A 24,141-nucleotide genomic window follows, 5' to 3' on the forward strand; every position below is an offset into this window, starting at 1 on the left:
GATAGATAGATAGATAGATAGATAGATAGATAGATAGATAGATAGATGATAGATAAAGACACCTGCCTTCACTGGCTCTGCTCAGTTCCCAGCTTAGTAGATAAAATATTGTAATATCAGGTAGAGCATGATATGAGAAAGGTACAAAGCCCCTAATCAGCAAGGCAGCAGTTCTGATCAGGGGAAATCAGAGAAGACTTCATGAAGGATGTAGCATCTGAGCTCAGCTTTGAAAGATGGTTGGGATTTCAAAAGGTACAGATAATAATAACAACAATAATAATGATAATAATAATAACTAACATTTAAATACTTTACCATGGATCAGTATGTGAAGATTGAGACAGGGAAAACATTCCAGGTACAGGGAACAGCTTGAGAGGATGCATAAAGACCAATTAATATAGGGAGAATTCAGCAAATGAGAAATAAACAAATTTTGATTGAAGTGGAATACTCATGTGAAGAAAGTAGTGAGAAGTGAGAGGTCAGAAAAATAGACTAGGGTCAGTTTGTAGAAGGCCTAGAATTCCAGGCTGAAGAAGTTTGCATTTTAGGGGCGGCTAGGTGGCACAGTGAATAGAGTACCTGACCTGGAGTCAGGAGGACCTGAGTTCAAATTCGGCTTCAGACACTTAACACAAAAACTAGCCATGTGACCTTGGGCAAGTCGCTTAGCCCCAATTGCCCTCCAAAAAGCAAAACAAAAAAGCAAAAAAAAAAAAAAGTTTGCTTTTTATTCCTTAGGTAATGGGGAGTAGACTGTATAGGCTCCAACAGGCTGTCTGCATAATCCAAGTACTCTTAAATTGGAATCCATTAAGTTGTTTTTTTTATTATTATTTTAATAATTATTTCAACAAAATTTGTTTCCTTTGTATTCTATTTTATGCATTTTAAAACATTGTTCTAAGAAGAAATTCATAGGCTTCACCAAACTTCCCAAGAGGTCCAGGACACAAAAAAATTAAGAAGCCCTATTCTAATGCAATTCACCATAGAATGCCATCACCCAAAGGACAGGGACTATTTCATAGTCGTCTCTGTATTCACAGGACCTAGCATGGTGCTTTGGTTCACTCACTAAATGAATGAATGGATGAATCTTCTAACCTTGCAGGGACAAGTATTCACTTCCCATAGACCAAGGATGGTTTCAGCAACACACTCTGACCAACACTTCAGCATGCCTTTGGGTGCTCATAGAGACTTTCTGGCAGCGTTGGTGGTAAGTCCAAACTGCCTCTACCTGCTCTAGGAAAAATTCTGATTTCCAAAGGGTGGATCAGTGGGAGGTGTGGGATGGCTGGTTCCTTATGAGAAAAGGAAAAGGAAGAAAGGAGAGGAAACTTATCTGTTGAACTATATTCTATAGCCAGGCTGGGACACCGGAGATCTGTTGCTGATAAGCATAATCACAGTTAGAATGTCTTCTGCTTGAGGGAATGGGTGAGGAAGAGATAGGTTAAGCAGACATCCCCCCCTCACCCCCCCCTTCAACCAGAGTCCCATGTGCCAGACATTCCAAAGATCCACCAGCAACAAAAAGCCTAAGAGCACTAGATTGGAAATCAAAGAACCTGAGTTCAAATCTTAATTCTATTACTCTAGCCCAGGTAAGCTTGGATTGAGTATTTAACTCCTGTGGGCATCAGCCCTCATCTGTAAAAATGAAAAGCTTGCACTGGACCAGGGTTTCTCAACTTGAGGTCTATGGACTCCCAAGGAGGGCGGTGGAAACAAAGTTTATTCCCTTCCCTTGTCTTGCTTTTCACCAGGAAATGCAGAACCACAGCAAGAGGATATCCCTCAGTGGGAAGAAGAAAGAAGAACTAAGAAGGGGGAAAAGTGGCTGGTAAACTGAAAGCAGTTTGGTGGGGCAGATGGAGCACAGGGCAGATAGAGGGCTGGGCTTGAAGTCAGGAAGACGAGCTGAAATCCAGAGTTTTTAGGGTAAATCATTTAATGAGTCTGCCTCAATTTCCTCAACTATAGAAAAAAGGAGAATAATTGTACCTACCTTCCAGAGTTGTTCTGAATCTCAAGGGATATAATATTTGAAAAGTTCTCAGCATAGTTCCTGGAACATAGTAGGCATTTAAAAAATACTTGTTCCCTTCTCTCTCCTCTAAATTAAATTCTACTTGAGACCTTTTTGTGGGCAATTACTATGGGAAACTTCTGTATGCACTGGATCTTTGGAAGGCATCTGCTAATTACCCATCAAAACCAGCAAGTTCAGAATCAATGAGAAAAGAGAGGAAACCTATCATATCTAGGCTAAGTCTACAGAAGCACCTAAGGAAGTACACACGGCAACTAGGCAGTTCGCAAAGCCTACAGAATCTGCAGAGAGCCATGCCCAAAACCAAACACAGATGGATCCCTGGAGATCGACACTAGAGATCTTACAAAGTGACATCACACCATTACTGGTGACACTGTGAGTAAGGTAATTCAACCAGTCCTAAATCCATCCAATAAAAATTTTACAAGGAAAAACAATCCAATCAGGAAGGGGAAATGTCTGAAACGATGGGTTTGGAAGTGCATTTAAAACCCTACCTTGGTCAAAGCTCTCAACAGAAGAGAGAATTAATGGAGGAAGAACACTAAAGAGATGCATAGTCCTGAAAAAACATTGTTGGTATTGGTAAAGCGCAGAATAAGCTAAGGCTGGCAATGAAAACCAAAGGCTTTTCTTTTAAGCTATTTTGGGGGAAAGAGGAAGATCCGACATCTCTCCACATTTTTCACAAGAGTGCATCAGACTTTAACAAATGCTTTATTGCAATCAAGATAAACTATATCTACACCATCCCCCCCATCTAAGTCTAACCTAACTCTATCACAAAAGGAAATGAGATTAGTCTGGCGTGACCAGTTCTTGATGAAGCCATGCTGGCTTTGTGATCATGTTCACTAAATGTTCTTTTAATAATACATTCTAGAAATTTGCCAGGAATTGAAGTCAAGCTCACCAGTTTGCAGATTCCATTACTGGTTATAGTTAAAAACCAAAGGCTGTCTAAATAACCACAAAAGAGAACTGTTGGCTATTTCAGTAATTATGATTTAGTTTATATTTCCATCTCAAAGCTAATTATTTAAGGCCTTATGGCAGAATTCATGTTCTTAGCAAAAAGTACCTAGTACTTTTCTCGGGTGAGACTTGTAAAATACAAGCTTCCTTGTGTATGCAAACATACTTTCATTCACTAATAACCACAGTAAAGGGGGGCTCTTATTCAAAACATTAACCAAAAGTATAAACAAAAACAAAGTTCATGATTTTGCTAATAATTTGTGCTTATGTTGGAAAGTCTAGCCAAACTTGGCCAAATTTGGGCCTTAGCTGTGATATATAGACTATTTATTTGATAAATATGACATAACACATTAGAAAATGAGAACTTGAAAGTATCTGACTCATTAATATAGACTTAGAGGCTCCTAGTTCTAGAGTTAAAAGAAGCCTCAGAGGTCATAAATTTAAACTCCCTCAATTTACAGATGAGGAAAATGAGGTCAAGGTTAGTCAGGACTTGTCTAAAGTCATGCAGGTCCTAAGCATCAGAAGTGGGATCTGAATTCAGATCCTCTGATTCTAGGGGCAACAAGGTGGTGCCATAGTGCATAGAGTGTCAGGTCTGAAGTCAGAAGACTCATCTTCCTGAGTTCAAATCTGACCTCAGACACTTACTAGCTGTGAGCAAGCCACTTTGCCCTGTTTGCCTCAGTTTCCTCACCTGTAAAATGATTTGGAAAAGGACATGGCAAACCACTCTGGTATCTTTGCCAAGAAAACCCAAAAATGGATCATGAAGAGTCAGACACGACTGAACAACGATGACTCCTGATTCTAGAGCTATGCTCTTTTCCACTGCCCCATGACTTTACCAGAAGTTGTCATGGCCTCCAAAATAAACATTTAATGCACTAGAGAAGTATACCCATGAAAGAACGACCATGGATTGACAGAAGATGCGCATAATAACCAAAGTCATACACAAGATGGCAGGGACAAACTGGTCTTGCTTACAAATGTAAAGACAACAGCAACTACTACTACTACTACTACTACTACTACTGCTACTACAAGTTTGCAAAGTGTTTAAGTGTGTGAGGTAGGATGCAAACTCAGGTCTTCCTGTCTCCAAATCTAGCTCTACCCACTATACCGCCCAGCTGCCTCAGTTATGGGATGGGTCCTCTTCTACCAGTGAGGGATAGGCTTAGGGCTGGGGGGTACTATTGTTCTTACATTTGCCTTCTCAGCCACAATCACACATAGACCAGAGTTCACCAATAAGCAGCACATTCTTACAAAACTATCAGACCTGGAGCAGAAAGGGGTCTTACAAAGCACCCAATCTAATTTTTTCATTTGGCAGAAGAGGAAGTGGAGGCACAAACAGTTACAGATTGAGTTAGAAGCAGCACCAGGACTAAAGCCTTGGTCTCCTGATGTCCAGTCCAGTGTCCTTTCCATTCTGCAAAATGATCCCTGAGGTCTCTTCTAGCTCTGAATATATCTCTCATCAAAGAACAGTTGTGCCTATACACATCTATGCAGAAGGTGCTCTACAGCTAATGACCAACAGGCAGGGAAAAAGTATATGCAAATCATGCCTCTCCTAACACAGAAGGAAAAGGCATATTGAAAGAGAAATACACATATATATCGGCTTGAGGCCACTTTTCTAAAACTGACCACTGTCCGAGTATGAAAGGAGAGGAGCTCTCATTCATCCCTACTTCGCCCCTCAATGCTAAGGGTGGCTCACCCCCGTCTATTCCCCCAGCCTGGGGCTGCAGACAGAGTGGGGCCAGGAGAGTATGATTGACTAAGTGACCCTCATAAGGACACAAACAGATCTTACTACATACAACCCTGTGTGGCCAGCTCCCAGGCCACTTGGCTCTAGGAACCTGAGAATCAAAGCCTTCATTCAAGACCATAGAGTTTTTCAACACCTCCTCCTCCAAAGAGAAACTCCTTTCAGAAAAAGGATGGGGGCACTTATAAGTGGGTCACAATCTCCAGAAAGGGAGGTAAGACACAGAATAGTCAACAGGATGAGGCCTCCAGTGAGTAAAACAGTAACGTAATAAAGCCCCATTAGAGAGCCAGAACTAGAGACCATCCAATCCTCACGAAGAAATTGAGACTGGGAGAAGGGAAGTCTTTGCCAAAGGTCTGTTAGCCAATAAGCATTTTTAAGTAACTACTATGTATCAGGCATCATACTAAGTGTTAGGGATAAAAAAATTAGGCAAATAGCTCCCTGCCCTCAAGGAGCTCACAATACAATGGGGGAGATAATAAGCAAACAAATATGTGTGTGTATGTATATATGTATGTATGTGTATATGTGTGTTTACATATATATGTATGAAAAGGTATATATAGGAAAAAGGGGAAATATTTGAAAGAAGGAAGATTAATGGCAAAACTATGGACTAAATCATATGTGCTCCTGGCTCCCAAACAGAGCCAGAGCCAGAACCAGAAGGCTGGTCCTTGACTCAGGTTCAGAAATAGAGTTGAGTACTATCTGTGTCATCCTGGGTAAGTCTTAGCTAACTTCTCTGGGCCCCAATTTCCTCATCTATAAAATGAAAGGGTTGTACTAGACAACTTCTTTGGTCCCTTCTCATGATGTAACCCTATGATCCTATGGCCCTATGAAGGTTCTTTGGAGCAACACAAGCCAAAGCCTTCAAGCTGGAAAAGCTGCTGTTAACTTGGCTACACTGCCTGAAGCAAAGATGTGAATGAAATGAGGTCAGTTGAAGGAAGGAAGGAAGGAAGGAAGGAAGGAAGGAAGGAAGGAAGGAAAATGATCTGCAAACTATAGGCTAGTGAACTTAACTTCAATTCCTGAGAAAATTCTAGAACAGATGATTAACGAGATGGTTGGCAATATCTAGAAAAGAAGTCATGATTATGAAGAGTCAGCTTGGTTGGCATGACCAAGGGGTCATCCCTGACTAACCTGATTTCCTTTTTTAGACAGGATTGCTAAGCTAGTAGATGAAGAGAATGCTATGAATACAGATTACCTACTGGGTAGTGCAGTGGATAGAGTGCTGTGCCTGGAGTCAGAAAGATTCATCTTCCCAAGTTCAAATCCAGCCTCAGATACTTACTAGGTATGTGACCCTGGACAATTAATTTAACCAATTAATTTAAACTAAGTTTGCCTTAGTTTCCTCATCTGCAAAATGAGCCGGAGAAGGAAAATGGCAAGCCATTCCAGTACCTTTGCCAAGAAACCCCCAAATGGAGTCACAAAGTGTTGAACATGACTAAAAAACAAACGAATGAACATCTCAGCAAAGCTTTTGATGAAGCATCTCATACTATTCTTGTGGAGAAGATGGGAGAGGTATGGATTTAATGATAATATAATTAGATGAATTCAAAACTATTTAGAGTCAAAAAGTAGAGAGGTAGACAGAGGTGGACAGCGTAGTATAATGGGGATCTGGGATTGGCGCCATGTTCATCATATCTGCAGATGACACCAGGGTAGGATGGAGAGTTAATACCTTGGATGACAGAGTCAGGACCTAAAAGGAGCATTGGGCTCAATCTAATAAGATGAAATACAGCAAGGATAATTAACATAAAACTTTATACTTGCATGCAAAAAATCAGATTCAGAAATATAAGATGGGAGAGGTATAAACAGTAGCTCTGAAAAAGAGCTGGAGGTTTTAGCAGACTGCAAGCTTAGCATGAGTCAACAATGTCATGTGGTAGCTAAAAAAGGTCATATGATCTTGGATTGTATGGAATGGAACATAGCTTCCAGAAATATAGAAGGAGGGGCAGGTAGGTGGCGCAGTGAATAGAGCACCAGCCCTGGAGTCAGGAGGACCTGAGTTCAAATCTGGATTGAGACACTTAATGCAAAATTAGCCACATGACCTTGGGCAAGTCACCCCAATTGCCCTACCTTCCCTCCCCCTCCATAGAAGGAGTAGCCCCTACTGTACTCCAGGCTCATCAGACATGTCTTGGGTAGTCATTTCTGAGTACCACAGTTTAAGAGATACACTGATAAGGTAGAGAGGACTCAGAGGAGGACAACCAGGGTGGTGAAGGATATAGTCAATTGAAGGCACAGAGAAGAGGACTAGAAGGGGGAGGGGGACATGATAGCTATCTTCAAGTATTTAAAGGTGGGGCTGGACTTGCTCTGTTCACCTCAGGGATGAGAACAAGCGGCAAGACTGAAGTTGCAAAGAGCCTGGTTATCAGGAAAAATTTTCTTAAGAGCTGTGCCAAAGTGCATTGGGCAGCCCTGCCGTCCTACAGAATTTGGGTGATCACTTATCAGGTATGTCATAATGGCTCCTTTCCTGTATGGGTTGCATTAGATGGCCTCTGAAGTCTCTTCCAACTCTCAAATGCAGTGATTCTCTGTCTTTAGTGTACTCCTGGCACCCTGCTTTATTCCTCTCCTGTTAACTGTCTCCTTCTCCAGGAGACCCAGGGTCTTCCTTCTGCTTTCACATCCATCACTGCTTAGCTCTTTCCTCCCACTGATCTAGACTTTAAACTATTCTCCCTCCTCCTCTTCTGTCCCCCCAATTAAAACCGGCATTTCCTCTGTGCTTTAATTCTCTACTAAATTAGGAGTCGTCTAGTAAATTCATTCAAACTAAGGGATTGATGAGGATTACAGTTTGCAGCATACTTCTTAGGGGATTTGTTCTTAAAATTGTTATTATTCAGTTGTGTCTGACTCTTCTTGACCCCTTCTATCCCCCAATATCTCCCAAAGTCTGTCCAAGGCCATGTGTTGCTTTCACGACACTATCCATCTCATCCTCTGCTGTCCCCTTCTCCTCTTGACTTCAATCTTTCCCAACATCAGGGTCTTTTCCAATGAGTCCTGTCTTTTCATTATGTGGCTGAAGTATTTAAGCTTCAGCTTCAATAACTGTCCTTCCAATGAGCCCATCTTTGGCCACCTTCTCTTCTCTCAACATCACTCCCATGGCAATCTCATGTATTCCCATGGCTTTTAATGATCATTTTGATACAAATAACTCAAAACTATTGCAATACCTCTGACCTATTTTTCTATATTCCAGTGTCTGAACCACATCTCCAACTGTCTATACAGGTCCCCTTGGATGATCCACTGGTATCTCACTCAACCTGCATTCAGAATCAAGCTTTTCCCCCTTAACCTTCTAACTTCACTACTTTAATCTATGGCCTGACACTCAGGTAGTCATAATGCTAGGATGATCTTTGACTCTCATGCCTCATATCCAAACAACTGCCAAATCCTATCAATTCTATCTCCCCAACATCCACTCTCTTATCCCTATTACCACTACCCTACTCCTCTCACTTAGTGCCTCCTAATAGGTCTTCCTGTGCCTATTCTTTCCTCTTTTCAAAACATCTTTCAAATGGCTACCTTAATAATCTTTTCTAAATGGAGATAAGTTGTCACTCCACCACTCAAAAATCTTTATCAGCTCTCTTTTGGTTCCCAAGTAAAGTTGAAATGCTTTTACCTGACATTCAAGATCCTTCACAATCTGACTTTCTACCTTTCCAGTCTTGTCTTGTTACTACTCCGCTCAAGCTACTTTCCAGGCGTTAGGCCATGCCCCATGAATATGCACTATATTCTCCCATCTCCATGACTTTGCTTAAGCTGTTCTCTAGGCTTGAAATGTCTCTCCCTTAACTCTTCATTATTAAACCAATTTAGGAAGAAATTCTAGCTTAGTACTACAAGGCCAGGGTTAGGAATACCAAAGTTTGAAATAAGTTGAAGCTGGTGAGGAAAGCTAAGGATAACCTGAAAGGGGATTTTTGGAGTTTTGTTTGTGTGTTAGCTACATTGGGGAAAAGAGAATCTAAGAAGAAAGCAACACTCATTTCTCAAGGTAGATAGAAGAATAATGACTGACAGTGAAGAGAAGATAGAATTGCTTTCCTGCTGTTTGCTCTGCCAAGGAGAATGACCTTTGGACAGTAAAGAACAGAACAAAGATGACTAATAAAAACTTGATACCTAAGGTAAGTAAGGAAGCAGTAAGGGAACATCAGTGAGGAGTCCCTGTTGAGTTCTGGTTACCTGGCCCAGATGACCTACATTCTTAGGTACTGAAAAAATAGGCAAGATATCTATGGTAAGTCATTTATTTTTAAAAGATCACAGAGGGGCAGCTAGGTGGTGCAATGGATAGAGCACTGACCCCAAAGTCAGGAAGATCTGAGTTCAAATTTGGCCCTCAGATACATCCTAGTTGTATAACCCTGGGCAAGTCACTTAACCCTGACTGCCTCAAAAAGAAAAAAAAAAGATCACAGAGAAGTAGAGGTGATGCAGGAGTGAAAAATGTGATCTCCATTTTTTTTTTTAAAGGTGAAGAAAACATAGTCTACAAACTATGGACCAGTGAGATTGACTGAAATTCCTGAAAAAAAAAATTCTAGAACTTATGATTAAAGGGATGATGATATCTAAGAAAGACATCTCTGATCCTAAGGGGCCAACATGAAAAGCAGGTCATTCCAGACTGACCTAATTTCCTTTATGACAGAATCAATCAATCAACTAACAAGTATCTATTAAGGACAGACTGTGCTCTAGGCACTTAGTGCTGGACATAAAAAAAAAAAAACAGCAGACTAGAAGATTGAAGAAATGCTGTAGAGAAAATTTACCTAGATTTTAACAAAACATTTGACAAAGTTTCTCATGACATTTCTTGTGGATTTTGTTCTTGTTCAGTCATTTCAATTGTGTCCAACTCTTCATGACCCCATTTGGGGTTTTCTTGGCAGATACTGGAGTGGTCTGCCATTTTCTTCTCCAGTTCATTTTACAAATGAGAAAACTGAGGCAAACAGGATGAGTAAGATAGAGAGATGAGGGTGAGATGATAGTATAGTTAGTGGGCTCTGTTTCTGATTCTCAGGACTTGGCCACTGTGCCTCAGTTGCCCTTTTAACCCCGAGACTTCTCTCAGCACACTCCTCTAACACCCCAGCCCTCTTCTTCCATGGTGAGTTCCTGCCAGGAACTCCATTTTCAGGTCTCTTTTCTCTGTTATCTTCCTCCAATGGAATTTAAGTTCTTTGAGGATAAAGATTATCTTTCTTTTTGCTTATACTTGTTTATTCCAGCACTCAGCACACTGTCTGGCACATTGTAAGTGCTTAATTAAATGCTTGCCTTGTGGTTCAAATCTTGAATGTCCAGATATAAAATAACAATCATTAACTTTTATTAATACCATGTAATGTGTATTATAGCTATCTATATTTATTTAATTCCTTTCCTAGACTGAAAGTTCTATGGGAACAGATATTGGCTTTAGTAAATTTTATGTCACCCAGGATCTAGCAATGCTCTGCAAATGTTAAGTATTTAATAAATGTTAGTTGAATGAATGAATCAGTGAAAGAGGAAGCTTGAAGAGGCTTTCTAACTACATAGGAATGAATTCCTGAAAGTAGAATTTCAGGAAGTGTGGCAGAAAGGTGGGGGGTGGGGGGGAAGGTTTTGAGGGCAAAAAGGCTTCACTCATCTTATACCAGGCAGGGAGAAATGTAACCTGCCCATGTAACCTGTATACAGACTGCCTACCCAAAGTCTTAATACTGGACACCATGACCATAAGTAAGGAGTCTTGCTGAGGGCTCCAAGTTCCTACCAAGAACTTGATGTGAAAATAAAACCTTTCTTAATCACTCCCTTTTTTTCCTAACCTGGGTCTATATTTGAATTATAAAGAATCTTTCTTGATTAATTCTGTGCACAGTAGAGACAAAGTTAGAGACCCACAGACAATGTAAGACCTTAGATATTATATAATCCAACTTTCTCTGGAAAACTGAGACCCAGAGATGAAAAGAAGGTTGTTAAAAGTCACACAGTGGGCTAGTTGCAGAACTAAGACCAGAAACCTCTTCCCCTCACTCCCAATATAGTACTCTGTCCACTGTACCCACAAAGGCTCTTTTAAAGAAAAGTTTGGGGAGAAAGGAAGAAGGGAAGCTATCTAGCATTTTTAAAAGCCAGGAAGAAAGAGGATTTCTCTAATTTCTCCTGGAGGTTCCTGGGAGCCCCCACTCAAAAAGTCTACACTAGCCAGAAAGAGATAGTCAAAGAGCTGGATTATCTTACTCAGGAAGTGGGCCACCTCTGTGCACTGTGAGGCAGGCCTTTCTGCTGATGGAATATTTTGTGGCTGCGTTATTTATAGACAACATCTCTATTTATATATGTTCATTGAATTTTCTCTATGATCCCTTTTTTTCCAGTCCATGGCAGGGAAAGAAAATAGCTTCTTCTCCCCAAGTTATTTGGGGCAAAGGTCAAGGTCAGGGTCTTAAATATGGGTAGAACTTTTTGGTAGGATGCCTTGGGCACTGGGGTAGGGGTAGGAAGTTGGGAAACAACACTAGTCCTTCACTACACACTGTTTAAAGGAAACAGGCTGGGGGTAAATCATGTCTTAGGAAAAGGAAATGAATGAACCAATGATGAGAAGACTTAAGGAGGCAATGCCTACCATCTCTATTATAAAAAATTCAAGAATAACTGGAAGGATGCCTGCCTGAAATTCTGCCTATAGACTTTGATTCCTTTGATTTTTTTTTAAAAATAAGTTCTTAATTGATTTTTATATCACCATACCTCATTCACCTCCCGGAAAGTCATCCCATATAACAAATAATATTTTTCATTCCTTTTATAGAACTCAAGTCTCCTGACTCCCAGTCCAGTCTTCACTGTCAGAATCCTTTATTAAAATGTGAACATCCCTTGTCCACTATCACCCCTCCTATTCTATCTGCTACTAGAAATGTTAGCAGCAGCAATTAAAAAAGAAAAGAAAAAATTGAAGAAGTCAAATTAGTCAAAGAAAAGACTAAGCTATCACTCTTTGCAGATGATATGATAATATACTTAGAGAATCAAGTAAAAAATTACTTGAGACAATAAATAAATTTGGCAAAGTTGCAGTATATAAAATAAACCCACATAAATCCTCGTCATTCCTATATATTTCTAATGAAATCCAACAGCAAGAGATAGAAAGAGAAATACCATTTAAAGTTACTGTAGACATTTAAAAATATTTGGGAATCTACCTGCCAAACCAAACCCGGGACCTATATGATCACAACTACAAAACACTTTTCAAACAAATAAAGTCAGATCTGACTAAATGGAAAAACATAAATTGCTTGTGCCTGGGTCGAGCTAATATAATAAAAATGACAATTTTACCATATTTAGTGCCATAACAATCAATCTACCAAAAAATTACTTTATAGAGCTAGAAAAAATAGTAACAAAATTCATTTCAAAGAACAAAAAGTCCAGAATATCAAGGGAATTAATGAAAAGAAATGCTAGGGAAGGTGGCCTAGCCATACCAGATTTTAATCTGTATCATAAAAGTGAACATCCTTGAAGGTTTATTCCTTAGGTCATTACAGCTAATAACAAAAGAAATTAAGGGCAACTGAGGGCAAGTCCCTATAGGAACAGAACATAGGAAAGGGGCATAGGGCAAAAGGAAAGAAAGAGGGAAATTAAGAAAAGGAAAGAGGAACACAGAGAGTTAGTTGGGATGGTTCCAAAGGAAAGCTGCCACCTTCAAAACTTCTGCCCAAGTTTGGTCCTTATGAGACTTAGGGGAAAAGTGGCTTCCAAGAGTTTTCTCCCTTTCTGCTTTCATTGAAACAAACTTTAAGACAAACCAGTCAGCTATACATAGAGTTATAAACACATCTTTATTTTTCCTATAGAATGGGCTGTATTACTCTATGGGGGTGGAGGGGGTGGAACAAAGAGAAGGAACAGAACCTGAGGCCCTACAGGACCAGTCTAGCCAGTGACAGACCTACATTCCCACACGAGCTAAGAACTGATATCCAATACACAACACAAATCAGAGCATAGGAATGTAATGTGATATTACTGAACCCTAAGAAATGAGAGGCACATGAAGAGTTATATAGACTGATACAAAGAAAGTAGAACCAGGAGCACACACACACACACACACACACACACACACACACTCTATTATTCCAATAATGCAAATGAAAATAACACTAAAAGGATAATGTCTCACACTGAGTGACACATACTTACCAAGGGGAATCCTTCTAGATTCTCACATCCATAGCATCCACCTCCAGGAGACTTTGAGCACAGCCCTATCCTGGGTACAATGGGGATAAGCTATTCTGCAATGGTCTGACAGGGAAGCAGACTAGCCTCTGCCCTGGTCTGACTCGAGGCTGATACACTCAGGGCTTGACCAACAGAGCTTGCCCAGCACTCTTGCAATGTTAAAATTTGGGATTAAACAAGTGAAACAAATGCAATGTTTCTTGAGGCTTCCATTGATTTTCAGTCTAATTTCTGCAATATGAACATATTTCCACAGAGAAGAGCATGGAATTTCCTTTTGCTCATAATCCCTGCCCTCCCTCCACCCTACCCCCAAGCCCCAAATAACGCTGCTTTGCTGAGTCAATGCAATGACATGTCTGGGTCAGAGAAATAATGTCTATGAAATTTAGTCATTTAAGAGATCTGAGTTGTTCCAGGCCAACTTCTGGCTGGTTCCTGCTCCCCACCCCCAAGGCTCTCTGCCTTGTAATTAGAGTGGTTATCCCCAGTTAAACTGCAAGCCAAATGGCCAGGTACCCCTAGTCAAGGAAAGAAAACTATGATATAGCCCAGATATTACCTATTACATTTCTGTTTTAAAAAACTCAGTTAAAACTACAACATAATTATTTACTAGCCTCTATTTCTACATGTAAGGAATATTAGCAAGGTTTAAAGAAAACACACACCTAAGAATAAGTTCTATTTCACTGTTATCAACCACAAAACAATCCAATCTCACTTCTCCTATTCCACTTTTAGAACAAGTCCAAGGTTTTCTCATAAGGTACAAGCCTGATCCAATGAAATCCAATTAAAAAAATTTCTTAAGTCAACTATGCCAGGTCATTATAACAGGCACTGATGATATAAAGAAAAAAAATCAAAACAACAGTCCCTGACCTTAAGGTACTTACTTTCTGTTGAAGGAATACAAAATGTGAAGAGATAGGCATATAAATGATAATACAAGGAACAGGAAATATTCACTAAGGGCTTCCATAAGATTCCTCATAGAAATCAGGAAACAAGCTGAGATGTAAAGAGAAGTAGAGATTCTGAGAGAAAGAGAAGAGATGAGGGAATGTATTGTTGGTGGGGCAGCCTTAACAAAGATTCCCCCAGAGATAAGAGTCAGAATGCCAATTCTGGGCAACAGTAAGCAGACAGGCTTTACTTGAATGCAGAGTTATGTGGAGGAAAAAATATATAAACTTTTAAAAAGCTCAGAAAGGTAGGCTGGAGCCAAATTGTGAAGGGCATTACAAATGCCAGACAGAGGAGTCTGTGTTTTTTATCTTAGAGCTGATGGGGAACTATTGAAGTTTCTTGAGCAGGGGAATGACCTAGTCAGATTTCTGCTTTAGGAATATTATTCTGGCAGCTCCATGGAGGATGCACTGGAGAGGAAAGACTGAAAGCCAGGAGCCCAGTTAGGAAACCAGTGCAACATTCCAGGCAAGAGGTGATGACAGGTTTAAACAAGGCAGTGGGGTGGAGAGGAGGGGGACAGACAGATAGAAGATAGGGTAAAGGCAACAGCGACAGAATTGAGCAAATGATTAAATGGGGGAGTGAAGAGTCAAGGATGGCTTTGAGCTCATAAGCCTGCATGACTGGAAGGATGGTGGTACCCTCAACAGGCCCTGCCTACCACCTACCAACAAGACATAGTATAGAGAGAGAGAGAGAGAGAGAGAGAGAGAGAGAGTGTGTGTGTGTGTGTTTTGCATTACTATAGAAGCTACATTATTGATAGGACTCATGTTACTAATCACTTCTGACTCATCTAGCTAACCAGACCCCTTCTTGAGAAAGAATGGCCTTGTTAAGTCAAGAAAGTCTTTAAACTACCTTTCCTAACACCATCTATTACTTGATTTTTTTTTCCTAATCCAGATTTAAAATTTTTAAAGGATGCAATGAGTTATGCAACTTTATCTTCAGTCTGCATAAAACCCCATGACTGTCCTTTTTTCCAGTTAGGAGAAAGTTCTTCTACCAATCAAGTTATTGGTCACTGCCCCTCTCAATTTTCTTTCCCTTCCTTATCTTTGACGCACAAACCTGTTATGAAAGCGGCTTTACACAGAACAACTAAAAAGTATCCTTTGACTAGTCTCAAGACTCTTACTGGCAAGAAAGAGGCGAATTTGTCACCACGTGGGGGAAGAAGCCAGATACAATCACTTCTTCTACACTAGGCTGGTGATCAGACCACAAGTCATTTACTTCTTATCCACACTTCCTCTACCACTGGCTACCAAAATCAGGAGGGCTGGAGGTCAATTCTATGTGTGTTTGCATGAGTCTCTGTGTGTAACTAATGTTCACAGAATGCCTGGGCTGTATCATCTCCTTACGTCTCTTGTTCCCACACATCTGTGTTTTTGTTAAAAGAGGCCCTGCCAGAATTCAGAATCACCATAGAAAGTACAGTATGACTCAATTATACCAGAGCTTGTTTCTAATTACACGGATGTTGATATACTTTCTTGTACTTCAAGGACCTGTGACTTCATCAGGTGAAGCACTCCCTGCACTAATACAGATCGAAACCCGTTCCCCATATTAAGAGACAGTCTCCATGCAATGCTGTGAATTGCACAATTAATAATAATAATCCACCACTCTGTGGATAATCTCCAGGTGGTTAGAGTCTCTGGGCTTGACTAGGCTGGTTGTCACAGGGCAGTTCATGGCTTACAGCCTCTCCACTCCTCATCCTGTGTCATCAAATACATTCTCCAGAGGGGATCCAACCAACAAGTGGTAGACCCTATGCTAGGTGGGTACTAGCGAAGGATGCAAGCTGTCCATCTATTATCCCCATTTTACAGACAAGGAAACAGAGGCAAACAAAGGTTAAGTGACTTATCCAGGGTAACAGCTATTAAGTGTCTGAGGCTGGATTTTAACTCAGATCTTTCTGACTCAGGGCCACTTAGCTGCCTTTGATAACATCCATTCTACCGCTTTTACACACAGATTCAGTTTCCCAGATATAATCCATCCTCTTCCCTTCCTCCTACTGAATCCAATTATGGGTCCAGTTCATTCTCTATCAGCAAGTCTGTCCAAAATTAAGGGTATTGATGATGTAGCTCAATGAGCTATCCATTCAACTTCATACCAAAGTCTGGATAGTAGACATTCTTCATCCATTTGGCTTTTCTGTATGGATTATAACACTAAACTCTTTTGAGTAGCTGGAAATGTTATTTAGGGGGCTCTGTTTTATTTCAAGGCTGGATGTATTTAGGACTGTATAACATCTATACACAGGAGCACTGGAGGACTTCACCATCTATATGTAGCCAGCCATGTGGAACTGGAGATAGAACACTGGAGTCAAGAAGATCTGGGTTCGAATCCTGCCTCAGATACTTCCTAGTTTCAGGACCACAGGTTAAGACATTTAATGCCTCTATGTCTGTTTTTTCATCTATAAAAGAGGAAGAATAACAGCACTTACTTACAGGGCTGTTGTCAGGATCAAATGAGATATGTGTAAAGCTCTTTGCAAACCTTAACATGCTATATAAATGCTGGCTGTGGTTTTTTAATTTTTATTTGTTTCTTTTTTATTAGGAATTACTCTTCCATTTGGATTCTGTACTGAATGGCTGCCCAGCTCCTTGATTTCTTTTGCTTCATGTTAATAATTAGAGTATCGCTGAACAAAATTATATATTGCATTTCATCCACCAAGGAACCTTGTGTGGTCTTAATATATGTCTGTGGACAACAATTTGTTGGAATAGAACCTTTAAGATTACATTCTGCTTTACTGAATCAGGCAGTGGTGTATTTTTTTTTAATAGGCAACAAACAATAAACACAGTGGAATATTCAGTTCTCTAGACCTTTTAGTCAATTGTGTGACTATGAAAATGTTGTCTGTTATGGCACAAAATTTGCAAATGCCAAGCTCTTCTCATATTTTCTTCACTGATATATCTGTAGATCATTCTTATAAAGATTTATGTAGAAATGATAAAATTGGCATGTGGGGTGGTAATTATCAATGTTCTCTCTCAATCACATCCCGCTTTTTTTGGCAGTAACTTTATCCATGCTTTTTGTTTCCAAATCTTAAGTATCTTTCCCTCTTCCAGATATATTAAGAACTCCTCAACTCTTTCCCAGTTTACAAAAAAATGAGACTATCATTTCCCTTAGTGACTCTACCTGAAGTCTTCTGACTTTAGAAATTTTTCCCAAGATCTACCCAACTTCCTTGTTGGTCCTTTGTGTGCTGGCCTTCCGTTTTCTCTGACACAAATCATGAGGCCACTCTGTACCTCTCCAGCCCTCCCTTCTCTCCATTAGATCCAGAGACATCTGAGATGTTTTAATCCTCTATCCAAGTCCATCCTAACCAGAGAGGCCTCCTTCATCTTCTGAATACCCCATTCAAACTAACAGACATCACTGTTAAGCTGAGAGATGTTCTGGGCTGCTGCTGACTGTGGTGCCAATCCATTTTGGCATCCTTTTGCATTTTAAAGGGAAACTAAATCCCTCACTATTCCTGGGGCAGCAAAGGTGGGAAAGAGTCTGAAATGGGTTGTTTTCTGAACACAAGATTAATCTGTGATTGCCAAAAGCTAGCTATGCCCGCCATGAATGATGCTTCAGTTCAGGTTGGTTTGCAGAGCCTCAGATTAACCTACAGTGCCAACTCAGACCCTGCTGCCAGGGAGAGAAGAGGTGAGAGGTCACATCTGCTCACTGACAGCTTTGTGCATCAGCCTGAGATGGTGGCCATGAACCAGGCCAAGGCCATTTAGAAAGGGAGATGAGAAGTCTGGAGGGAATGGTCATTTTTCTTTATACTAGGAGACAGTACAAGACACTGACATGATCCACCTCGCAGGCTGTGGAAAGAGAGGGAGGTTGGGATCTGGAACAGTGTTTTTCATTCATTAGTACTCAGTCTCTTCTTCTCACTTCTCCATACATACATCAGGCCCTTGGGTTAATAAGGCCACAGAACCTCTTCCATATGCACTAAAGCTTGAAAATCCTGAAGAAGAGGAAGAAAGGAGGCTGGCATCAATCACAGTTTCATCTCTGGTATGGAGTCGGAAAGAAGACTGACTCTGTCTGTCTCTTTTAGGGTCAGAGTAAGCAATAAAATTGTGAAATACAGACATCTTCCCCACCTTGTGCCTCATGACCTCACCCTTCCCCCATAGCCATCCAAGGCTCTCTAGCTCTCTCCAAACCTGTTCTTAGGACAAGCATCTAACCTTAGTTGCTGACAACTAAATGTGAAAGTTCATCTTATCTCTCCCTGGGGAATGAGAGGTTTTAAATGGGTAATTGAAGGGATTTCGGGTTTCAGTAAGCAAATGGGAGAGACATTTTTGAGGAAGGCCAAGAAGCTTCCGAGAATCACTTAGCACACTAGCATGCTCTGGCTGTTCCTAAGGCCACCCTCACTCTCTCTCAAAAATTCACAGAATAGTTACAATCCTTTTTATTTTTTTTGTTTTTTGGAGGGCAATTGGGGTTAAGTGACTTGCCCAAGGTCACACGGTTAGTTTTCTTGTTAAGTGTCTGAGGCCGGATTTGAACTCAGGTCCTCCTGACTCCAAGGCCGGCGCTCTATTCACTGCGCCACCTAGCCGCACTGAGGGGATCTGATTTGCCCAAGATCACACAGTCAATTATAGAGACAAAGAAAGGACTAGAACCCAGGTCTCCTGATCCTAGGTCTTAGTCTGGGAATAAAATTATGCAGACTGACCTAAATGAAATAAAATAAAATACTATTTGTTATGGGTGAAGGGTTTCTGTAATTCATCCCCAGCTTAGCCCATACAAGATATGATCATATAATGCAACTTCTTTTAAGGAAAATAGGAAGGATTTAGGAAGAATGGAAGCAGGGGTAGTATAGCATTAGTATGCAGTAGAGAGATTAAACATTACCTTTAAAAATGAAAAAAGCCCTCTGATACAAGCAATCTGTTCCATGTGACTAACTTCCAGCTAAGTTAAACCTCATTATTTCCAAAGAGGTCTGACAGCTCTGAAGTTAAAAGTTTAGGAAGTGGGTGGATATGACATTGTTCAAAAATTTAAAAAAAAAAAAGGTAAACATTTATGCAGCCAGGTCCAGTCCTAATCATCCTCCCCCTGAACTGCCCATTTTTCTACCTCATCAGGTCTTTGGTAATTAATTGTTCAAGGAATGAGCTCCCTACTGATTAGTAACTTAACTTAGCACATTTCAAGACTTACAATGTCTCCCCTGAGCCTCTTCTCCTATGGCTTATATCCAAGGTTGGGGTCCCAATCAGACCTGATTCTGGCTTGGATCCCATAAATGTGGGAGGCTTAAGCTCAGAGGACCGACAGACTGGTATGTAGTCACAGTAGGCCTAGCAAGAAGCCCACTTGCATATGGACAGGGCAACCCCTAAAGCACCCCGGATGTGCAGTAGAAAATCTACCCTGCCTGAAGCAGGGTCTTTCTGTTAGGGAAAAGGTCAAGCCAAAGGCCAAGCAACAACATATCCATTTGATCGGCTGACCCTTCAACCAAGCAAGGTTTCCCCTTCCAAGCCCTGACCATTTGCTTCCCTACCAATGCCTGGTTAGCAGCTCTGCAGTGGGGAATCCCTCCTCCCCAGCCCGCTACACACATACCCTCTGCCTGCCCGGCCCACCTCAGCAGACACATCGACCAGGCTCTGAGGCACTTTTTAGAATGCCAGCCAATGTTCTCCTGCCTGACATCATCAGAGAAACAAAGTGGAAAGTCATCGCCCACTGCTGTTGGCAGACTCTGGGTACCACCTACCCCAGATTACAGACTGGGAGAATTATTCTGGGGGAAGAGGAAAAAAAGACCATAATTACAGTGATAGAAACCCCAACTTATATACCAAGCAGCCAGGGGAGAGGGATGGCTTGACCAGCACAAAGTGCTCCTCTAGCCTATAATCTTGCTCACTTCTTTTCAAATATGGGAATCACAAGATGACTGGACTTCCCCTCCCCCCCCTCTCCTGTCATTCCAAGGAAGCAGGAGGAGATGGGGGAACTTCAGCTCCACCACTCTGCTGCTTTTACAAATCAGTCACCGATTCCAGTGTCTCAGGGAGCTTGCCCCCACACCTGGTCTTCCTGTGAAAGTTCACCTGCCGTCTGGAAAACCCAGAGATCATGAGAAATGCCAGCACAAAGCTACCACTCTGTCCTGCACCACACTCTGCATAAGGGCTATTTAAAGAAATCCCTTTAACTGGCCTTGGCTCAGGAGAAAACAAATGCCGGATCTCGTCCCAAGCAGGGTCGGGAGAGGAAGGCAATGGAAAGTGTGTTTACATTTCAGAGGTCACCCTCCCCACACAGTTTCACTCATTATTTGAGAGCATGTCAAACTGAAAAGATGCCAAGGAACACCTTCAGCATGAGCTCTTTGTCAGGGGACACTTCTCTCCTTTCCATCTATAACCAACTTCACAGGCTTTGTGTCTGACAACCCCCACCTGAACCACGATTAAAAGTTGATTTTCTCCCTTAAAATATATTGCTTTTCTCACTCCCTGTCAGTCAGGGCAAACTTATAACTCTACTTTTCACTACCATCCAGATTAGCTCTGCCATCCTTCTGAGGGCTCTTAATGTAGAAGCAGCGTGGAATAGTGGATGGAAAGCCATCTCTGACACTGACTGGCTGCTGCTACCCAGAGTAAATCATTTAAACTCTCAGTGCCACCAGGCAATTCTCCAAAACAAGCTACAGAAAAGCAATTAATCGTAACTAGGATCAATAAGAAAGAGATACAGGGTCAATCTTCCTCTTTTCACAGAGCTTTTGCCAATCTGCTCTGATAAATGGAGTTTTCCCACCACAAGTCCTTTATACTGGGGCCTGTCAAAAATAAATAAGTTGTGTATGAATCCTTTTTATTTTTTGCAGGGCAAATCATACCAGATTTTAAATGTACTACAGGGGGTAGTACTAGAGGGGCAGCTGGGTGGCTCAGTGAATAGAGCACTGGCCCTGGAGTCAGGAGGACCTTAGTTCAAATCTAGCCTCAGACACTTAACACTTACTAGCCATGTGACCTTGGGCAAGTCACTTAACCCCAATTGCCCTGCCTTTCCCCCTCCAAAAAGCAAAAAATAAATAATTTAAATAAATAAATAAACATATGGAAGCCTGGTATCCACATCATTCACAAGCAGATGAGAATCAGCTGCGAGTGGGCTTCCTGGAAACAGCTAGGAGACCTCCCAAGGGCTTTGGAGAAGATAACTTGGTCATCATGACTCTGAAGTTCAGGTACTCTGTCTGCTCCCAGACAGTCATTTGTTTTTTACATTGGTAGTTCCATAGTCAGCTATACTCTGGAAGGATCATTTCCTCCTAGAGGGCCTCGTCTTGCCTTCAAACTCAGAGGAGACAGGAAATCCACTCTGGTGCTATTGCATAGAACAGGAGATGGATTTTCCACAATAGTCTTTGGAAACAAGGCAGAAAATTCCATGTAAACAAAGAGAATGACAGCCACAATTCACTGGCTACTTAGCACCCCCATGCTCTCCTCAGTATCTGTCTCAGAAAGCCCAGAGGCTTCTGGAGATCTCTCAAGGAACAAAGGCAATCCAAAAAGACACAGGTTCTATTCCTTCCCTAGGTGACACTGGGATCAGCACACCCACAAAATTACAAAGCTCCTAATACACATACCCTGGCATTTGTTAAACACCAACTATGTGCCAAGCCATGTACAAAGCACGAGGAACAAATAATCAGTCAATAAGAGTTTATTATTATCTATGTGCCAGGATGTAAAGAATGAAAAAAATCCTTGTTGTTGAGGGATTTATATTCTAAGGGGGAAACAAGTATATATGAAAGTATATACAGAATAAATAGAAAAAGAATAAATATGAATAAACATAAGCAAACCCAGGAGACTAAAATCTAAATAACAGATAAATTAGGGAAGTGATTTGCTTTAGGTATCAAAGTTGTCAAAGCTTTACTTTAAATGGTGAGCTGCTGTAGTACATTTAAAATATGGTATGATTTGTCCTGCAAAAAAAAAAGTATTCATACACAACTTTTCAGGTTCACATCTATTATTGTATGTAAAGCAAAGTTGATCCATAATTCTTTTGGACTTACGGACTGAAAGTAGGAAAAAGATGCTAGCAAGGAAAAATTCCTTGGGCCTTTCTTCCTGAATTATTAGCTGGTGTTCAAATAAATAATATATGCAACATTTCCCTTTAAAAATAAAAACCAACTGCTCAATAACATGGCACAGGGGAAATAATGCTGAACTGGGGACCAGAGGACCTGGGTTTAAGCATTAAATCTGCCCCTTACTGTGTGACCTTGGACAAATTACTCAACTCTTCTGACCTTTGGTTTGATTATCTGGATAAGATTGGATCTCGGTGTTCTCCAAAGCTCTTTCTCTCTCTAAGTCTATGATTCTTAGGAGAAAGATAACTCTCACCCAAATTAGAACTTCATCTCCTCCCATGAGAAATTCCACTTATCTCTCCACCTAGTCTACAAAGAGGGCAAGGACAGTGTCTCATTCAAAGAGCTCTGTAAATCTTGGAAACCCAAGCTATCTAATGAGTTATTATTCTTGTTAATAGGGTTGTTGTGAAGATCAGATGATATAACAAAAGCAAAGTGCTTCATAAACCTTAAAACCCTAGGAGGACTAACTGTTATAATGTTATACTATTCTATATTATAATAATTATACTCTTATACTTGTCATTGTTTAGTCATTTCAGTCATGTGATTTTTCATGATCCCATTTAGAATTTTCTTGGCAAAGACAGTGAAGATTTTCTATTAGTATATATTATAATATTACTATCATGATATAATAATTAATAATAATAATTTCAAAGCCCTAGCATGGGTCTGGGTATGTTAGGTAACCAGTAAACATTTCTTTAATAAATGAATGAATGAGTGAGAGTGGAAGTAGGGGACTTGTCTGTCTGTATCTATGTTCAGGTTCTGTGGGAAAAGGTTCATTCATTCAATAAATATTTATTAAACACCTATTATGTGCCAGACACTGTGCTAAGCACTGGGGATACAAAAAGAGACAAAAAACAGTCCCTTTCCTAAAGGAGCTTGCAATCTAATGGAGAAGGCAACATATAAAAAAACATATACAAAGTAAGCTATGCATAGGACAAATATGGAATAATTAAAGGAAGGAAAGCAATGGAACTGGGGAAGGCTTCCTGTAGAAGGAGGGATTTTCGTTGGGACTTACAGAAAGGCTGGGATGTTAGTAATCATGGACCGGAGAAGGGAGAGTGTTAAAGGTATGAGGGACAGCCAGAGAAAATGCCTGGAGCCAAGAGAAGGGGGATCTGGTTGGCGGAACAGCCAGGAGGTCATTTGTATGGGAGGAGTAGGAGAAGGTGGTCAGCTGAAGGAGAAGCCATTGTGAAGGTGATTTCGATGGCTTTGGAGTAGGCAAGAAAGCTAGGGATTAAATTTAGGGAGGTTATATTTGGGAGAAAGAGAGACAGAGGGGAAAGGAGGGCTCAATTTGAAGGAGAAAGTGCTAGGATTAAAGGAAGAGAAATCCTGAATAAGAAGGAGGATTTGAGGAAGAAGATTTGAATAAAACTAGAAGAGAAAAAGAAGTGAAAGGAGGAGGATATAGAGCTATAAGAAAAGAACTCAAAAAGGAGGAGGTCAAAATAGATGGTAAAACAAAGCAAGTAGTTAATAAAACAAGGGGGAAAAGGGAGCTGGGGTGGTTGTTGAGATGCTAAGATGTATCAGGGCAGCAAGAATTAGCAAGGTGAGCCTGGAGTTGTATTGAGTCCAGCTCCATCCCAGGAAATCACCATTAAAGGATAAAGCAAGATGGCAAAAACAAGGTAAGAATAATTGGTTAGGCAAGGCCAGTGGTCAGTAAAACAAGGAGAAGGGGATTTGGCTGTG

General features: G+C 40.8%; 1 protein-coding gene and 1 long non-coding RNA gene across 7 annotated transcripts in view; one reads left to right on the plus strand and one right to left on the minus strand.

The window, feature by feature from the left end:
- SH3PXD2A (SH3 and PX domains 2A) overlaps positions 1-24,141 on the minus strand; it is a 351,487-nt gene that overhangs the window by 204,004 nt on the left and 123,342 nt on the right. The window lies entirely within an intron of this gene.
- On the plus strand, positions 6,490-20,000 carry LOC138169436 (uncharacterized). The gene is made up of 3 exons (XR_011170351.1): positions 6,490-7,349; positions 16,464-16,586; positions 16,770-20,000. It is a non-coding gene; the product is annotated as an uncharacterized lncRNA (long non-coding RNA).

The sequence above is a fragment of the Petaurus breviceps genome, unplaced genomic scaffold, assembly GCF_028583685.1.
Source record: "Petaurus breviceps papuanus isolate PSGF00001 unplaced genomic scaffold, PetGlider_PUasm1.0 37, whole genome shotgun sequence".
Lineage (NCBI taxonomy): Eukaryota > Metazoa > Chordata > Mammalia > Diprotodontia > Petauridae > Petaurus > Petaurus breviceps.